General features: G+C 36.6%; 1 protein-coding gene across 2 annotated transcripts in view; it reads right to left on the reverse strand.

Moving 5' to 3' along the window:
* Nucleotides 1–12,402, reverse strand: part of LARGE1 (LARGE xylosyl- and glucuronyltransferase 1) — a 641,175-nt gene that overhangs the window by 371,991 nt on the left and 256,782 nt on the right. The gene's annotated exons all lie outside the window — the stretch shown is intronic.

Here is a 12,402-nt window from a genome sequence, read left to right on the forward strand (position 1 = left end):
ACCAATTAACATACGAATAATACATAACAGTTAACCATAGCAATGGGAAAAAGAATACATGAATCACAATTGCACTACAGTCTTTCAGGACAGCCCTAATGCCGTCTGCTACAATAATATATTTTTTAAAAATCACAGCTATACCAAATATTGTACCAATATCTTTTTTACATCTCCAACATAAAGGAGCATATGCTTCATAGATTTTATGAACCTTATATGGAACCAAGTACCATCAATATATATCTCTAAGCGAAGTTCTAACAGAGAGATACAATGCATATATTTTTTTAATTGAATAGTGGTTTGATACCATTCATATGGGGTATAAGATATATTGAGGTCCATTTCCCATTTTATGATGGGAGGGATTGTTTGGGCATCAGACTCTCCTTCCAACAACTTAAGAGTTCTGGTTATTAGGCCCTTAGATACCATTCTATCTAAATACCCGTAGATAGGATGTTCATAGGTAATTTTGTTTTGAATTCAAATAGTTCTTAATTCTTAAATACAGAAAAATATCTCTAGAGGATAATTTATAAGAAGCAGAGAAAAAAGTGGCACTAGAGATAAGTAAAATATCACAGGTAAACCCTACGAAGAAGTAAGTAGAAGTATAGATCAGGGTGTTGCAGTGGATGTGATCTATTTGGATTTTGCCAAGGCATTTGATACAGTTCCACACAAAAGATTAGTGTTCAAACTCAAGGAAATCGGTCTCGATGAAAATGCTTGTTCTTGGGTAGAACATTGGCTTAAAAACAGAATACAAAGAGTTGTCGTTAATGGTAAATTTTCAAGCTGGACAGAGGTGGCAAGTGGTGTCCCTCAGGGGTCTGTTCTGGGACCCCCTCTATTTAACATTTTTATAAATGATCTTGAAGACAGCATTGAAAGTCATGTTTCAGTGTTTGCAGATGACACAAAACTTTGTAAAATAATACAATGTGAGCAAGATATTACTTTGCTGCAGAAGGATTTAGATAGACTGGAGGACTGGGCACTCAAATGGCAGATGAAATTTAATGTTGAAAAATGCAAAGTTATGCACTTCGGCGTAAAGAATACACAAGCAACGTATACCCTTAATGGAAGTGAATTAGGAATAACAACACACGAAAAGGACTTGGGAATTGTTATAGACAACAAACTATGCAACAATGTGCAATGTCAATCAGCAGTGGCCAAGGCCAGTAAGGTATTGTCATGCATGAAAAAGGGCATTCATTCTCGGGACGAGAATATCATTTTGCCTCTCTATAAATCACTGGTAAGACCACATATTGAATATGCTGTGCAATTTTGGGCACCTGTTCTAAAGAAGGATATCATGGCACTAGAAAAAGTGCAGAGGCGGGCTACAAAATTAATAAAAGGAATGGAACATATCAGCTATGAAGAAAGGTTAACAAATTTAAACCTATTTAGTTTAGAAAAACGTCGCCTGAGAGGGGATATGATAACATTATACAAATATATTCAGGGCCAATACAAACCATTGTGTGGAAATCTATTCACAAACCGGACTTTACATAGGACACGAGGCCATGCGTTTAGACTAGAAGAAAGAAGATTTCGTCTAAGGCAAAGGAAAGGTTTTTTTTACTGTAAGAACAATCAGGATGTGGAATTCTCTGCCTGAAGAAGTGGTTTTATCAGAGTCCATACAGATGTTCAAACAGCTACTAGATGCATACTTGCAAAGACATAATATTCAAGGATATAATCTTTCAATGTAGGGTAATAACTGCTTGATCCAAGGATAAATCTGACTGCCATTCTGGGGTCAATAAGGAATTTTTTGTCCTAGCTTGTTGCAAAATTGTGCTTCAAACTGGTTTTTTGTTTTTTTTTTGCCTTCTTTTGGATCAACAGCAAAAAACAAATGTGAGGAAGGCTGAACTTGATGGACGCAAGTCTCTTTTCAGCTATCTAACTATGTAACTATGTAACAGTGCAGCATACAAAAATCACCAAAATGTCTCTAAATATTGTGAGTGTTCCAAGTTATTTATTACTTTATTCATGTTAAAGACATATTACCAAATGTTGTTTTTTATACCAACAGATCCTACGGAACTTTTTCTTAACATAAGAATATCATCCAATGTATGCGCAATCACCGTATCTCCATTTTTAGAGGATAATTTATACTTATTTTGTAGACTTGGAACGGTAAGCAATGATTTGTTTTCAAATATATCAGCAATTCTATTTATCCCGATTTGCCTCCATTTGTACATATTATTATTATTATTGTTGTATTATTTATATCTATATCTTTCATACTATATTGACGTATTTCAATGGGGGCATGAGTAAGAATTGAATCCGAAAGCAGTAACTTACTTTTTAACATTTTTCGAGTATCAAACATATCTGCAATCAACTGATTTAGATGTATTTGATTTAGCTAATCTGTCAAAAGTATTGTATTTAAATTACCAAGCGAACAGTAGGGATGTGCATGGTCAAAAAATTTGGTTCGGTTCAGGACGTCTGCAATTTGGGAATTCGGCACTTCTGCAATTCCCTAAGCCTAACCCTAACCCTACCTCTAACCCAACCCCTAAGCCTACCCTTAACCCTACTCCAAACCTTAACCCTACCCCTAACCCAACCATTAACCCAATCCTTAACCCTAACCCTATCCCTACCCATTACCCCCACCCCTAACCCGACTCTTAACCCTACCCCTAACCCCAACCCTAAGCCTACCCCTAACCCTAACCCTACTAGGCTTAGGGGTAGGATTAGGGGTTAGGTTAGGGGTAGGGTTAAGGAACAGGTAGGGTTAGGGTTGGGATTAGGGGTAGGGTTAGGGCTAGGACTGTCAGGATGACTAGTTCATCCAGCACGTAGAATTATGTCACACCTAGGACTAAATGTAATGTCTTACCGGGCCTTAGAATGGCTGGACTTAACATACCAGAGAATAGTCAGAATACTAGCCAAGGTGAGGGACACAGAAGGAGACAGAACGATGAGGGAAAGCCAAAAGTCAGGGATACCAGAATAAAGGGAAGTCAAACAAAGCCAAAGTCAATAACCAGACATAAATGTTCAGGATCACACTCTCGGACAACCACTAAGGGAAACCACAACAGGGCAATGAGGGAAGCCAAGAAAGTAGTTGAAATAAGTCTCCTTTCAATTTGATTGGCCTTACCTGGCCTATGACCCGAGAATGTGCCGGCGCGTCCTTTGCGTGACGTCACACGCACGTTGACGTCGTCAATACCGTGGGCGGACATGGGGCTACAAATGGTATGAATTTGCAGCGGCCAGCGTCCTTCAGCATGCCGCAGGAGCCAGATACACCAGCACAGAGCCGCCGACCAGTATCTTTACCAATGCCAGGAAGGTAGTTATCCTCACAGATACCACAAGGTGAGGACGAACATGTGACATGGACTAGGGTTAGGGTTAGATTCCTGTCATCATTCCCTCAAATTTTCCCTCCCTCTCCGGTTGGGCCACTTTTCATAAATCAGATGCATTTCGGCACTTCCGAAATTTGGCACTTCGGCAATTCGGTTAGATTCAGCACTTCCGAAATTCGGCATTTCGGAAGCATCCGAATGTCCGAATTGCCAAAATTAGTCCGAAGCATTATTTTGAATGTTAGGTTTGGTCTATACTATTGCATTTGTAACTAAATAAGCTCAATGTAGCTGAGCAATATCCGAAAATGATATACCCCCATTATCATATTTATTTTGTAAGATCTTTTGGGATATTCTTGGTCTCTTATTTGCCCATATAAAATGTGTAAATAATCTTTAATAGGATAGAATCCAGTCATTGCTTAATTTAAATGGTACAGTTCTAGTTAGGTATATCAATTTTGGTATAGAATAAGCATTAACTGTATTCAGCCGTCCCAGCCAAGAGATCTCAATTTTACTCCATGTATTCAATTGTGTTTTAATTGAACTATATAGATCTTCATAATTCCGATAAATTAAGTTATAGATATTGAAAGATAATTTAATACCTTGATTTTCAATATATTCACAAATCCAGTCAAAATGAAAATTAGATTTAAGAGAAGACAGATTGACCTAATTTATGTTTGATATTAAGATTTGATTTTTTTTTTAAATTCATTTTATAGTTAGAGAAGTTTACATACAATTCGATATCTTTAAAAACCTCAGGGATTAAAATTGAAGGCTTCAACAGGGGTAGGAGCACGTCATCAGCAAATAAAGATAATTTATACTCTCGAACAGATGATTGTATCCCAATTTTTTTTTTTTTTTTAATAATCATTATGGATAATGGTTCTATAGACAAAATGTATAATAGTGGGGCCAATAGGCATCCTTGCCTTGTACCATTATTGATAAAAAATTAATCTGATTCATAGAAAAGATTTAAAATTTTTGCACATGGTTCATAATATAGTGACATTATTGTATACTTAAAGGGGCCCATAAAATCTAAATTTGCTAAGACTCTATCTAAGAATCTCCAATTCACCCTATCAAAAGCTTTTTCCGCATCAATAGCAAGAATAACCATTTCTGAATTCATAAGATTACTTTTGATTATCAAGTTAATTATTCTCCGGACATTATCCGTTGTACCTCTATACCTGATGAAGCCTGATTCGTCCACCGAAATGATACTTGGGATAATGGATTACAATCTATTTGCAAGAATATGAGAATACATTTTCATATCAAGATTTATTAAAGATACCCTAAACTAAGAAGTTTTTGGAGAGCGATCGCAGGCCTTATTACATCTTGTACTGGCATTACCTTTCCCTCTGAGCCAGGTACTTTTTTAAAAAATAATTTCCCTAATAACCTCAAAAGAAGGATCAATATCTTATATATCATATAATAATAATTGCATTAAGAAATATAGGCAAACATTTGTTAACTGGGAATATACCACACAATAATGTATGTATATTACAAATAGAGAGTACTAAAATATATGAATGTATAGCAAGGAGAGTAGGAAAATAACCTGTTTTCTGGGGGAAAACATGGGAAAATTGGGGGAAACATATTAATACAAGTATTTAAAGGGTATTAAGAGGAAGTATAAAGGACGTAAAGCACGTTGTTGCATGGGCATGTGGAGAGTGGTGATTGAGTTTGTTGTAAAAATTGGGTGTCTTTTTTCTTTTCTCTCTCTCTTTTTTTTCTTCTTCCTTTTCTTTTATTGTGTGTTCATAAATAGAAGGGTAATACATCACTTTAGGTACTTAGTAGAGTATAGTAATGTAAGATATAATGGTTACTTTGATATAAAAGGGAAAGTAAAGGAAGAAAACATATGATGTAAGATATATGATTATTTTGTGTTAATATGTTAAAGTGATTATGAAAAATAATAAAAAAAAAAAGGTTTATTAAAGGTATTGGTCTATAGTTTATTGTTTTTGTAGGGTCCTTTCCTGGTTTAAGAATCGGGATAATAGATGCTATCAGCATCTGTTTACGAAAGGGTTTTGTAATAGAAATCTCCAAAATAAGTTTTCAATAGGATTGGGGCCAAAATATCAGAATATTTTTTTATAAAACACAGCTGAAAAAAATGCTCAGGCTTTTTTAGATTTAATATTTTTTATTGAAGGTATTGAAGGTATTTCCACCATATTGATAGGTGTATTCAACTCTCTTTTAATTTGTTTGCAAGAACTTTACTAACTTTATTATTATTACAGTATCATTTTTGGGGCTGGCGATTGCGGAGACGGGCCTCTAGACCACGTGCGTGGCAGGCCGGACTCTGGGGGGATGCGCGGGGGCGCCTCAGCACCAAGGCAGCGAAACCAACCTAACCTACCCTATTCCCCCCCTACCTATCTCTCCTCATTCCCCACCGCTTTATACTCTACCAACTTTCTCAACCAAAACACTACACACCTCCATGGATACTACATTAGTCACCTCACTTACTGAATATACCACTGCTCAACACCCAACATAGGCCGCAATACCGCACCTGAAAACAACACTTATACCGGATTGCCGGCTCAGAGCTACACCCATCTACAGCGGATCGCGAGCCCTATAACAGGGCCGTCCGACCGGGGGCATAGGGCGAACAGGCTAAACACGAGAGGCATAACGGATACCAAGACCCCACAGACAGAAGCAATACCCTAGCCCATCAACAAAAAAGACGGCGGTAGGACCCGACATAAGCCCTACCACGTAAGGGAACCTAAGCCCTATGGCAGACATACACGGGAAAGGTGACACGTGAACCGACAGTTAGTGACTCAGTTCGCCAAAATGAGACGGACACGAGACATGGCCCAAGGGAAGATATACAGATGCTCAGTTAAGGAGAAGTTTATAAACATATAGTTTGGAGGATAAGGGGGAAAGGAAAAGAAAGGTATAAGATAAGAAAAGGAAAGATCACTTCATGTGGTTAGTGCTGCTACTTAGATTCACGAAGCCTACTTGTATGCTATACTAATTACTGAGTATCTGACACACGCATGAACACGACACACTGGTTTCGATTTGAAACGCAAATGTTATCTGTTATATTTGTATTTACAATGTACACTGTTTACTCCCTTATAAAAATGAATATGGAGAGAGAAAAAAAAAGAAACGCAAAGTATCTCTCCGCTTCTGTTCGAACGTGTAGCTTGCACTGTTGTAAACCGCTTAATGTCTTAAATGCCATTTGCTTTCTGTACTGTTCCATATAAAACTACAATAAAATAATGATTGACATACAGTATCATTTTTGTTTAAGAAATAAAATTGATTTATTAACATCATCGAAGATCTTTTTTTTAATAGCTTGATTCAGACTTAAGATTTTGTTATTGGTGTCCTGACTTATTTGTTCCTTGTTTAACCTTTCCATTTTTGTCAGCTCAATATATAGTTTAGAGATTGATTCTTCTTTGTTTTGTTTTTTTATATCTTGAACCTGCTTTTATTAAAAGGCTCCTAGTAAAACTTTTGAGTGTACACCATAATGTAGACATAGATAATTCCCCAATATTGATAAATCGATCTAATTGCGTGGCCATCTCTGTATTTACATTATCAATAAACAAAAGTATTTCATTCAATCTCCATCTAGTTCTGCTTTTAAAGGTAGAAGGAAATTTTACGTCCAAAAAGACTGGAGCATTAACAGATAGGATAATTGGGCCGATCTTAGAATAGATAATTAAGTCCAAAAGATCTGGCCTTGAAAGAAAACTGTCAATATGGGAATAGGTCTGCTGGAAATGAGAGAAGTGTGTAAATTCCCTCAACCCTGGATTAAGAGTTCTCCAGCAGCCGTAAAGTGCATTTTTAGTCAAGAATTTGTTAACATTTTTAACAGCTGTTTTCATTTTGGGATCCCAATCATTTTTGTTTTGTTACTTTTATCTGATTTTAAATTAAGGACACAATTAAAGTCACCTCCAATAATAACGTTGCCACATTTAAACCTATCTATCTTCGAGATGCATTCATCCAGGAAACCCAATGAGAAGTCATTAGGAGCATAAATGTTGACCAGTGTAAATAGCATATAATTTATTTTAGCAATTATAAGTATAATTCTACCATGTGGATTTAATAAATATATTAAAATGTACGTTTTTTTGACACAAAAATATCTACTCCGCTGCTACGTTTCCCTCCAAATTAGAAGAATAAACAATTGGAAAGTTAAATAAAATGCCACAGTTTGGAGGGAGAAGTTATCTAATGGGTTTCCTGGATGAATGCTATATCCAACCTATTATCTTTTAAAAAATTACACAGTGCACTGGGTTTTTGGCATGAGTTCAACCCTTGGATATTCCAAGACACACACCTAAGCGGTATCTAATACCATAATAACTCTGAAAATCGGTTCCCGACACCGCAGTCCTACTACGTTAACAAACATAAAACATGTAATTTTTTGTTCATACCTTTTAAGGATTTTTTTTAATACTACGCAAAAAGTTGAATACAACTTCATATTCAACTGATACCTGCTACTTTATTACGCAGGTGGTGAGGATTAGATGATAGCCAGTGGGGCTTGACATATTAGAAACTCAGAAACGCCAGAAAACAAAAAAAAGTCCCAATTATCATTAATTGGATTTAAATTTAGAGTTTCCATTTTTAAATTACAACTTTTGTCAATGTTAGCTCTTTAAATCCGTAGATAGTAGCTAGAGGGGCCTAACATTATAGAAGAAAACAAATGATTTAATTCACAATATAAAATAAAATCTCAATATTGTAGAGAACTTTATTGTCACCATTCTATTGATTTGAACTCTTTAATCATCACCTTTCCTACCCCACCTCTCCATCACTCCCTCTCTCTCACCTGCCCAAGGAAAAAAAAATCATAGCAAGACTTTTATATGGAATATAGTTATGTCCCATTATAAATATTTTTTACAGGCAAATTAATTAATAAATTAGTAACCCACTATATATTCTTAGAAACACAACTCAAACATTCATTAGGGATGACATATTTCTCAAATATGACCTAAATTGGGAGCATCAACGGAAAAAGATGAGAGGATAAATGATGGGGGAGAGAAAACAAAACAAAACAACTTAGATTTTCATAGACTTGGTGCTTTTAAATTTGTATAGGTTTAGAATTTAGTTGGCTGCCACTAATGCATTAGTTTCATAGCAGACAATTTTAACTCTATTAATATAAAATAAGTCATACTTCCAGTAGTTCTAATTTAGGACCACTGTCTCTCTATATAACAACTTTATTAACTTTAAAAAACGTTTGTCATTAAAGGCCCTTGAATTGTGCAAAAATGTAACCCCCCCTCCCCCTTTTTTTTCAGGTGACACCTTCCCTTTTACTACATATACTATGAAGCTGCAACAAGACCATGTCTCTTAGTTGCCAAGTTTGACACCTCTTACCTTTCCTATTTCAGTGAGTCAGGTTTCTCCTGGAAAACAGCTAGATTTTCAGCTAAACCTGCAGAAACCGTTCGTAATCCTACTGCAATGATTATTTCAGCTAAAACAGTGCCAAGCCACATCCAAGTGATTCAAGTTGGCACCATTGTTAATGCAGTGAACGAAGATTTGTGTTAGGGAGCCTGGAGTCCAACAGTTTATTAATGGCTTGCTGTTTTATTGATCTTGCTCTTTATTATTTAACAAGAAAAGGCAGGTCCCAGAGACATTAAAACTTCCCAGAGAACCATTAAGACTTTTTCAAACTCAAGCGATATTAGTGAGAGACATCCGGGAAAAAGAGAAGACTTTAATAATAATTGCCTGATGCAATTTACTAATGGAGGAGGCAAAAATGTAATTGTAAACACTTAAAAGGGGGTCCTACACTTTGTATCAAAGCAGAAGTCCGACAAAGGCCTCCATTTAATATTTTTTTAAAGCTTTTCCAATGATCACAATCTGTTTATTGTTTATAAAAAACAATTATCAAATAGAGGCCACAGTGTTGAACCATTTACAGTAATGAAATGAAGGGAAAGATGCAAGTGAGAGACAATGGAGTAACGTGTGTGCATGTGTGGGATATTGGGTATACACAACTGGACCTGGGATTTTAGGGAGAGACACGTCTGGGGAAGGGGATCCCTGGGAGAGATACAGAGAGGAGACACAAACAGTATACTGTGATAAAGGGAAGATACACAACTGAACACTGATACCTATGTCCCAGTTTTGTGGAAGAAGATAGTGGAAACCCTGATTTCACTTTGCAACACTGAATGCACACATACTGAGCCAGTGCTTTGCTTATATTGTTTGCTTGTGACACAAGGCACCAGTATCTTTGAATCTAAATAGAGCTTTCCAGCACATCAGAGATTGTCCTGGCACACGAAAGGACATGGCCAAGGGAAGTGAACCTGGAAAACCAAAGATAAGCCATGGTTTAACAATGCTAATGTCATCTACAGCCTATTAAATTACATGTCATTGGTTAAAGGTGAGATCTGGTATTAATGGATCACCATGCTGCACAGCAATGTCTCTAAATGATTGAAGTGGTTAATATAAACTAATTAGAAAACTAGCCTTTGTAGTTTCCATGCAACAATTGTTTAACAAAGTTAATAGACAATCCAGCTATTTAAAATCTTTATATAGGCAAGAAAAATAATCCCAGACTCATAAGGCGAAAACCAAAATAGATACGAACAACCATTCATTACCAAATATAACTAGTCAAACTGCGATTCTAAATGTCTGCAACTTGCTTTAAGTCGATTAGAAATCAAAGCTCTGGAAGAAACATAACAGAAGGAAGCAGTGCTTAAAGGCTGGGTGAAGAAATGCTGGATTGAAATAAGCCGAGTTCTGTATTTACATGAGACGCCAACTTCAAAACCAGTGATGCTGAGAAATTCAGCAACAAGATGAGAGGCAGAGAGGGGGCCCTGATGTTTGTAAGAGGGATAATAAATCTTGCAGAGACACACACACGGATTGTCAGAAAGTCCAATTTAGAATTAATTATAAGAATTAATTGGAAGTTAATCCCTACCTACAGATTTGCACACTAACCTATCAACTGGCTGCCGAGTGGAATTAGGTATGTGATGTGATGAAACAGGGTACTTTGTACTAGATGCCACAGAGACCTGCAAAAATCAAATTTCCTAGATGCGCGTAAGAGGCCATTGGGTACTCTTCAATGAATAACAAATGAGACCTGAGAAAATACCAGTAATACAATCCTCCTGCCATTAATCTGATTGCCACTGGGCAAGCTTATTCTAGACTCCTATTTCTACACACATTCCTAGTATTATGTTCTTTTTTACAAGAAAGTAGAAGGAAAATAATTACCTCCAAATTTTAAATACTTATTATTTTGCCCAGAATAGCATAACAATAGCAAAGCTAAAGCTGCAATATCATTCAAATTGATCAAATTGTGCCTGCGGTCTACAGTATGTAGGACAAACCAAAAGAATGTTGAAAGTAAGATTAGGAGAGCATGTTTAGAATATACAAAGGCAATTTGAGAAAGATTCTTTATCAAACCACTTCAAGACCTGCCATACAGGAAACCCAGCCTCCTTACAATATTGTAGGATTCAAAAAAATAAATGTACCGTGGAGCAGAGGGGATTTGATAACAAAAAAAGTTAACTTATCACGAGATGTTCTGGATTTATATAAAATGTATCATCATTTTGTCTACTTTGACTACTCTTTCAATGTCATGTCCTAGATGTGGATGTCACGATAGTCTTCAGTGTGAAGAATTTACATCTGCAGAATTCATAATTGTCTAGACACCCAAGAAAAGTTACCCATTTAAGATGACATCAGCATTGCCCCATGTCATAGTCTTGATACTTGTCAAGTGTGCTATAGTGGAAGGTTTCTGCACAGGACATGGGGCATTTGTTAAAATAAGTCAATTGTATTATTGAATGACCTCCCTTGACGCTGTAAGGAATTGTGGTTAGTTTTTTAATTTCTAAATTTATTTTTCATGTAACACCTACCAGCTATCATAACAGACACGATTTGTGCATTTTATGATTGAACTAAACCTGCTTTCTGATTGGATGAATCTATCAAGCAATTAGCATATAGCTTTGATTTGAATATACCTCAGTTTCTAAAGAAAAAAACTTCCCTGCAGCTCTAATTGCCACTTTCTTTAAAATACTGTTCTTCTGCAGCAGTGAAATATGTAACTGGCGAGACCCATAACATTTGCATACATATTTTAACAGGTTTCACTGTACTGATTCACATAAAAAAATATTCTTAACGAAGTGAAATGGTCATCCACAAATTATGTGGATTGTACGATGACAAGTTCACCTTCAGAAACATTTCAATTTTAAGACAGGACACTTGATAAGAAGTAGGAAACTATTTAAAGGAACACTTCAGACACCATAAACACTACAACACACTGTTGTAGTTATGGCCATGAGTTCCCTGCCACCACATTATAAATAGTCAAACCATTTTCTACCGAATTGACTTGTTATCAAGAAGAGGAGCTAGCTTTAAGACTAGAAAGAATGCTACAAAGTGGGGGGTAACCTCAAACAAAATTTACATGAAATAAAAAAAGTGGCAACCTATATTAAAACGTAACCTTTGTTATTAATAAGTAAAAATGCTACTACGCACACGCAGGGCTGTCTTTAACGCAAGGCAAACGGGGCAGCTGCCCCAAGCCCAGTTAGTCCTGGGTGGCCCAAAGCAGCTGTCCCTTTTGCCCTCTGCCAGCAACAATTTATTTTAGGATTGCAGATTGGCGTTTCCATCAGGTGGCCCTTTAACAGCGCGAAAGAGCCCTTTGCTTATCGGAAGCCTGGGAGGAAGTGACAGCAAGTCAACATACAGCCACGCGGCAGAGAGATGGAGGCAGCGAGGAGGGGGTTAGGGCAGGAGAGCCAGACCCCAACTTCCAACCACCCCAGCCACCACA

This window comes from Pelobates fuscus, chromosome 3 (assembly GCF_036172605.1).
Source record: "Pelobates fuscus isolate aPelFus1 chromosome 3, aPelFus1.pri, whole genome shotgun sequence".
In the NCBI taxonomy this organism is placed as follows: Eukaryota; Metazoa; Chordata; class Amphibia; order Anura; family Pelobatidae; genus Pelobates; species Pelobates fuscus.